Here is an 8,078-nt window from a genome sequence, read left to right on the forward strand (position 1 = left end):
TAATAGTGCTAGAACTGAAAAACGTGTGCGAGCACGTCCTACAAACCTGACTCAGTTACACCAGCTCTGTCAGGAGGAATGGGCCAAAATTCACCCAACTTATTGTGGGAAGCTTGTGGAAGGCAACCTGAAATGTTGGACCCATGTTAAACTATTTAAAGGCAATGCTACCAAATACTAATTGGGTGTATGTAAACTTTTGACCCACTGGGAATGTGATGAAAATAATAAATAATTCGGAAATAAATAATTCTCTACTATTATTCTGACATTTCACATTCTTCAAATAAAGTGGTGATCCTAACTGACCTAAGACAGGGCATTTTTACTAGGATTAAATGTCAGGAATTGTGAAAAACTGAGTTTAAACGTATTTGGCTAAGGTGTATGTAAACTTCCGACTTCAACTGTATATGTTTTATTATTATGGTGTAACTGTGAATACATACATGGAACTCAAGTCCTTCTGTTCACCTGGCCTAGAATATCTCACAATCAAATGCCGAGCGTACTATCTCCCGAGAGATTTTTAGTCAATAATATCCACATCGGTCAATATCCCTCCTCAAGCCGATACCACAACGGCCCTCAAAGAACTTCACTGGAAACCAAAACAAACTGGAAACCACATATCCTGAGGCTGCATTTATTATAGCTGGCGATTTTAACAAAACAAATTTGAGGAAAAGGCTCCCAAAACTCTATTAACATATTGATTGTTGTACTCGCGCCGCTAAAACTCTCAACCATTGTTATACTACCTACTATACTAACTAAGGTTCTGTCTAGCAACAGGGATGAATTGGCTGTGTGGTTGTGGGAAAGGAGACTCAGCCGAGGAGAAAGGGTTGAATATCAGTGCTTGTGAGAAATGTTTTTTTTTGTGTGTCTGAATTACAGCTGTAACAATCTTTTGGGAAGAATTCAACTTGGTTAAGCTTCCCTAGTGTCCGTAAGTTATTTACTCTGAAAAATTAGAACCTCACACTATAGCTGACACCATAGTGACACCACTATAACACCATAGTGACCTCCAAGCTCATTAACAAGTTCGAGGCCCTGGGTCTGGACCCTGCCCTGTGCAACTGTGTCCTGGATTTCCTGACGGGTCGCCTCCAGATGGTGATGGTAGGGAAAAAAACGCCTTTTTGCCAATCCTCAACAATGGGGCCCCAGAAGGGCGCGTGCTCAGCCCCATCCTGTACTCCCTATTCACCCATGACTGCATGGCCAAGCACACCTCCAACTCAATCATCAAGTTTGCAGATGACACAACAGTAGTAGGCTTGATTACCAACAACGATGAGACAGCCTAATGGGGGGAGGTGAGGGCTCTGGGAGTGTGGGGCCAGGACAATAACCTCTCACTCAATCAACCTCTCACATCACTGACAAACTGAAACGGTCCACACACACAGACAGTGTGGTGAAGAAGGCACAACAGCGCCTCTTCAACCTCAGGTGGCTAAAGAAATTTGGCTTAACACCTAATACCCTCACAAACTTTTACAAATGCACAATTGAGAGCATCCTGTCGGGTTGTATCACTTGGGGTTATCCGTACCTATGTAGGACATGTAAGGGTTAGGTTAAGTGGTTTTAAAATTCACATAAACGTGAAGGAGGTACCAAGTAAATCATACATTCAGGCTGTTTCAAAGCAGGGAGGGCACAATGTTGGAGATAAAACAGCGCACATCATTATTTTGCTAGCTAACGAGCAAGGGACTGCTGAAAAAGAACAAGGATCCATACAGGGCTCTGTAAGCTTACAGAATTACACCACTGCATCATGGGCCGTCGCCTGCCGAGCTCCTGATGGGCTGGAGGCTGCATTCCCCATTGCCTGTCTCGCCGGCTCAGCTTAAACCCCGATGGCCTAACAGGAAGGCCTTCGCTGAGAGGGACAAACGGCAGAAACAAATGCAAACTGGAGACTTTAATCGGTGCTAAGGAGAGACCAGAGCTGACCGAAGGTCAACGCATGTGGGTTACAAACTCAAAGACACCAGCAATAGTGCTGAGGAAAGCGGATGCCCCACGCTCCTATGTGGTGGACACAGGCTCAGAAGAGGTACGAAGGAACAAAACATACCTCAGACCTCTTCCAGATCTACCAGCCACATAGACCGAGGCCACAGAAAATGCACAAAAAGAGGGTGAAGGAGAGAGAATGCTCACAGAGCCACAAGCGTGCCCAAAAAGGGATGTGAAGCCACCAGAGTGGCTGAAAGACTATGTTACGTGAAGAGAAAACATACTGTTGGGGACCATACCCAGCAAAAAGAGACTGTACCTAAGTTAATGTTCATACTGTGTGATGTAATGCTTTCATACTGTTTCAGGATGGGAAGTAGCATGTTAGAGAATAATACTGGTTTCCAAATTGCATTTCAGTTATGCTTCAGTAGTTATGCATGTTGAGTTCTTGTTCATGGGAGAGGGGAAGATGTAGTAGGATGTCCCTTGGGGGTATCCGTACCTATGTAGGACATGCAAGGGTGAGGTTAATAAACAGGATGGAGCTAGAACCTCGTTGTCGCGCGTCTTTATTTTAGATCATACTACAACAACTGCACCGCCCACAACCATAAAGCTCTCCAGAGGGTGGTGCGGTCTGCACAACGCATTACTGGAGGCAAACTTCCTGACCTTCTGGATACATGCAGCACCCGATGCCATTGGTTGGCCAAAAAGATAATCAATAACATCAACCACCTGAGCCACTGCCTGTTCACCCCGCTATCATCAAGACGGCGAGGTTAGTACAAAAGCAGGGACCTAGAGACTTTAAAACAGCTTCTCTCTCAAGGCCATCAGACTGCTAAACAGCCATCACTAGCACATCAGAGGCTGCTGCCTGTAGACATAGATTAGGAATCACTGGCCACTTTAAGGAAATGAAACACTCGCCACTTTAATAATGTCTCTCTCTGTATCTTGCATTACTCATCTCAAATGTATAAACTGTACTCTATACTATTCCACTGTATTTTAGTCACTTTAATTGCGTGTAAATATTGCATCACCCATCTCATATGCATATACTGTATTCTATACTATGACACTATCTTAGTCCAATGCTGTACTGACATATATGTATATATTCTTAATCCATTCCTTACTTAGATTTACGTGTATTTTGGGTATATGTTGGGAAACTGTGAGATATTACTGGTTAGATATTACTGCACTGTCGGAGCTAGAAGCACAAGCATTTCGCTACACCCGCAATAACATCTGCTTAACACGTGTATGTGACCAATACATTTTATTTGAACTTTAGCTAGCTGGCTAACATTAGCTAGGTTACGGGTTAAGTTTAGGAGAGGGGTTAAAGATTTAGGGGAAGGGTTAGCTAGTATGCTAAGTAGTTACAAAGTAGCAAAAAAGTAAGTGATTGTTAAAATGGTGATGAGATTCAAACGCGCATATTTTGGTTGCTAGACGTTCGCCGTATGAACCTACCTATCTACCCCGACCAACCGCCCTCCTATCATATTTGCCTTAAGTAACTTTCTGTCTTAAGTAACCATGCCAAACGTCACATATCATACTAATGAGTTTCCTGGGTGTAGTTTACAATGCCAGCCTAGTCTGAGACCGGGCTGGTTTTTCTTGATAACCTTTATAATCTGCTGATTTCATGATGCCTTGCACATGTTCATGGTCCCCAGTACCAGAGGCAGCAAACCAACCCCACAGCATTATCGAAACTCTCCCATGTTTGATTGTAGGGAGGAATGCTGTAGGAATGCTGCATTTGGTGATATGTTACTGTAGTTATACTTGAGATATCGTTTTTCATTGGGAGAAGTTAAAAAAAAATAGTTTTTTGAAGTGAGCCATCAAAACAACTTCATGGCTACCGACGTGAGTGCTACGGGCAGTAATCATTTAGGCAGATCACCATCGCTTCCTTGGGCACAGGGACTATGGTGGTGTGCTTGAAACAAGCAAGAGGTTGAAAATGTCAGTGAAGACACTTGTCAGTTGGTCCGGGCATGCTTTGAGTACACGTCCTGGTAATCTGTCTGGCCCCGCTGCTGTGTGAATGTTGACCTGTTTAAAGGTCATTCTCACGTCGGCTACCAAGAGCGTTATCACACAGTTGTCCAGAACAGCTGGTGCTTATGTGTTGCTTGCCTCGAAGCAAGCATAAAGGACAGGCTGCGTATGGTGAGCTGTAGAAGCTGAGCTGGGGCCTGGTAGGGCTGAGCTGCGGTCAGGTAGGGCTGGGCTGGATACTGGTAGAGCTGGGGCCTGGGCTCCAGACTGGTATGGATGGGCCGGAGGCTAATGGGGTTGAGCTGATTGCTGAGCTGGGGCCTTGGCTGGAGCCTGTTTTGGCTGGGCAAGAGGCTGGTAGGGCTGAGCTGGGGCCTTGGCTGGAGCCTGTTTTGGCTGGGTAAGAGGCTGGTAGGGCTGAGCTGGGGCCTTGGCTGGAGCCTGTTTTGGCTGGGCAAGAGGCCGGTAGGGCTGAACTGGGGCCTGGTTTCGCTGGGCCATGGGCTGTTAGGGCTGAGTTGCGGCCTGGTTTGGCTGGGCCAGGGGCTGGTAGGGCTGAGTTGGGGCCTGGTATGGCTGGGCCAGGGGCTGGTAGGGCTGAGTTGGGGCCTGGTTTGGCTGGGCCAGGGGCTGGTAGGGCTGAGCTGGGGCCAGGGCTGGAACCTGGTGATGGTAACTGGCCGCCTGGAGAGTGTAAGAGTCCTGGGGGTAGGGTTGGCCACTCTGGTAGGGCTGGTTTGACCAATTGGTTGGCCTAGATTGGGGCCTGGATAGCCTGGGTTTAACCATCAATCAACCAAGTTTTGAGATGCAAGAGCAAGCTTCATGTAATTGTAACCTTATTTGGAGCATAAAGCTAGAAAGTCACGTGTGACTTGAAGGTCCAATGCAGCCATTTTATCTCAATGTCAAATCATTACTTGTTAACAGTTTAACTACCTTACTGTGATTATTTTCTATTACAATGACAAAAAAGAAATAGCTTCTTAGCAAATAGCAATTTCTCAAGTAATCATTTTTCTAACACCGTCTGAGAGTGTTCTGAGTGGGGAGGGGAAAATGGAAAATGACCTGCTGTTGGCAGAGAGCCTTGTAACTCTCTTTCTAATTGGTCTATTAACTGGTCCTGTATGGCTCAGTTGGTAGAGTATGGTGCTTGCACTATCAGGGTAGTGGGTTCAATTCCTGGAGTCTTCCCCACATGAAATGTATGCACGCATGAATGTAAGTTGCTTTGATGAAAGTGTCTGCTAACAGACATGTAGAACTCATTTAATACCTGGTGACGTCACCAGGCAGATGACTTTCGGGCGATCTTTTCTAACAGTTCTTACACTAAAAGGGCGTAAGCCACAATTTAACAGTATTATTCCAACCTCATAGTGTGGAAATATATATAAAATAAAGTGTTTGATTGCACTGGGCCTTTAAAAGAAGATGCCGCAGGCCATTTGAAAACATGATTTATTTTACATCGAGTCCACAAGTATGTAACCTTTGTACATTTCTCATGAAAAAAAAACAACCTTGAACTTTGTTTGCAGAAGGCTAATATATCTACTAGAGTTTGAGGATAATATTAATAATAATGATAATAGTTCTAATAGAGCAACACACACGTGCCTGAGTCTATCATGTGCCAACTGGTTGTGTAAAGTTTTCTAACAAAATGACAACACTCTGCCCTTAAAACACAAGGAGTAGGACTGCGTCCCAAAAACCACCCTATTCCTTATATAGGGCATTACTTTTGACCAGAGTCTTATGGGCCCTGGTCAAAAGTAGTGCACTATCTAGGAGGTAAGGTACCATTTGGAACACAGTGTATGTAGAAGAAGAAGAGTCAGCCAGCCTGTCCGTCTATCGATAGAGATAATCAGCTTGTATGTTGGCAAAGATCTCGGCCTCCCACTTGTCAAGCAGTTCCCCTTTGTTGTGGGTCTCTGTAGAAAACAAAAAAGATAACCAAGTTAGATGTCAGTGCTTGACTATCTTCAGGCGTATTTAGTGAGGAAACTGTGACACTTTTACACTCTCTATTCTATAGGCATTTTGAGTCTTCTATCAAAATGCCCGATAATGCTTGTAGGAGATGTCACGGCGACGTTGGTCAGCTGAGGTTATGTGCAGAAACACGTCATGGAGTCTAATGGTCGTCTTGCGCCGAACTGTGTATGTGCAGGCCGTCAAATCAAAGGCCCTCCTTCGATATGAAGTTGTTTTGACAAATGAAAACGTTAGTTTGTCACAAGGTTGGAGTAATAACATGTTCAACTACTGAAGACATTGGCTCCAATCTAAGTTGTGCTTTTTAGATTGAGAAAATGAAAAACGAAGGAATAATTTTTCACTTTTCACCTCTCATTGGCTTCTCAAATGGCAAACCCCGGCCAGGTCTGCTTTGTCTGTTTCACAAGCATTCTCAGAAGTCTCATGATGTTGTGACTCTGGGTTTAGAAACTCGGTGCTAGTATAGTTTTCTCAACCGACACTTATCGGCCTCTTCGAGTAAACATTAGCCATGTTAAGAAATGCATCATAGACCAGCGCTCTTACATAAGACATGTAACTCCAGATAAAGTGTGGTCCAGCCAACCCCGCTGGCGACAATGTGCAAACCTCCAAAATGACCTGCACAATAACAAAGGTAATGCGTCTCTTTCAGGTGCTCACAAGCTAATTTCACAACAAACTCGTTACATTGTACAATACAAAAGTAACCCCTCGTCGTAACAATAGCTATGTTTCCATTAACTTGTCCAGTGAATTTGTTGACACTTAGAACGTTTACAAAGGAAATACATTTGACAATGCCTGCTACGATGTGTTTCCATTTAACAGTCTTGTCTCGATTTAAACAACTGGACATAATGACATCACAACAAAACAATTAAAATAAACTTCAGTGTCGAATAAAAATGAAGTTGTTGAAGTGTTTGCCATTTAGGGAAATTGTGCATCAATAAATTGGTGACAGCCTGCATGCCCTCCCTCCTGCACTACCTTCAGAAATTATTCACGCCCCTTGACTTTTGCCAAATTTTGTTGTGGTACAGCCTGAATATAAAATCGATTAAATTGAGATTTTGTGTTTGGCTAACTCTTGGCAAATTCTTCTGTATACCAACCCTATCTTGTCACAACTCAACTGATTGGCTCAAACACATTACGAAGGAAAGAAATTCCACAAATGAACTTTTAACAAGGCACACCCGTTAATTGAAATGCATTCCAGGTGACTACCTCATGAAGCTGGTTGAGAGAATGCCAAGAATGCCAATTATAAAATATATTTGGTTCCTACATGATTCCATATGTGTTATTTCATAGTTTTGACGTCTTCACTATTATTCTACAATGTAGAAAAATAGTACAAATAAAGAAAAACCCTTGAATAAGTAGGTGTGTGCAAACTTTTGACTGGTACTGTACATACAGTGCACTCAGAAAGTATTCAGACCCCTTGACTTTTCCACATTTTGTTATGTTACAGCCTTATTGTAAAATGGATGAACTATTTGTTTTCTCATTAATCTACACACAATACCCCATAATGACAAAGCAAAAACATGTTTTTAGAAATGTTTGCACAAAAAAAGCTGAAATATCACATTTACATAAGTAAATCTTTAACTCAGTACTTTGTTGAAGCACCTTTGGAGTCTTCTTGGGTATGATGCAACAAGCTTGAAGTACCTGTATTCGGAGAGTTTCTCCCATTCTTCTCTGCAGATCCAATTTTGCTCACTCTTCAGCTGTAAACTGCTCCCAATTCTTCAATGTTTGATGGTTGCCTTTGACCAACTGCTGTTTTCAGATCTCATCGTAAGTTTTCGATGGGACACAGATCTGGACTCATTGGTGGCCACTCCAGTCCAGTGTTTCTTCTTGAACCATTCCTGCTTTTTTATGTTCTTGGGTCCGTTGTCCTGCTGGATACCCACAACCTTCGACCTTCGACAGAGACCTAGTTTTTGGACACCGTGTTAAACACTCCACTCCAAAACCCCTTAATAATCTGCTGATTTCATGATGCCTTGCACATGTTCAAGGCCCCCAGTACCAGAGGC

Source organism: Oncorhynchus keta, chromosome 29 (genome assembly GCF_023373465.1).
Source record: "Oncorhynchus keta strain PuntledgeMale-10-30-2019 chromosome 29, Oket_V2, whole genome shotgun sequence".
Lineage (NCBI taxonomy): Eukaryota > Metazoa > Chordata > Actinopteri > Salmoniformes > Salmonidae > Oncorhynchus > Oncorhynchus keta.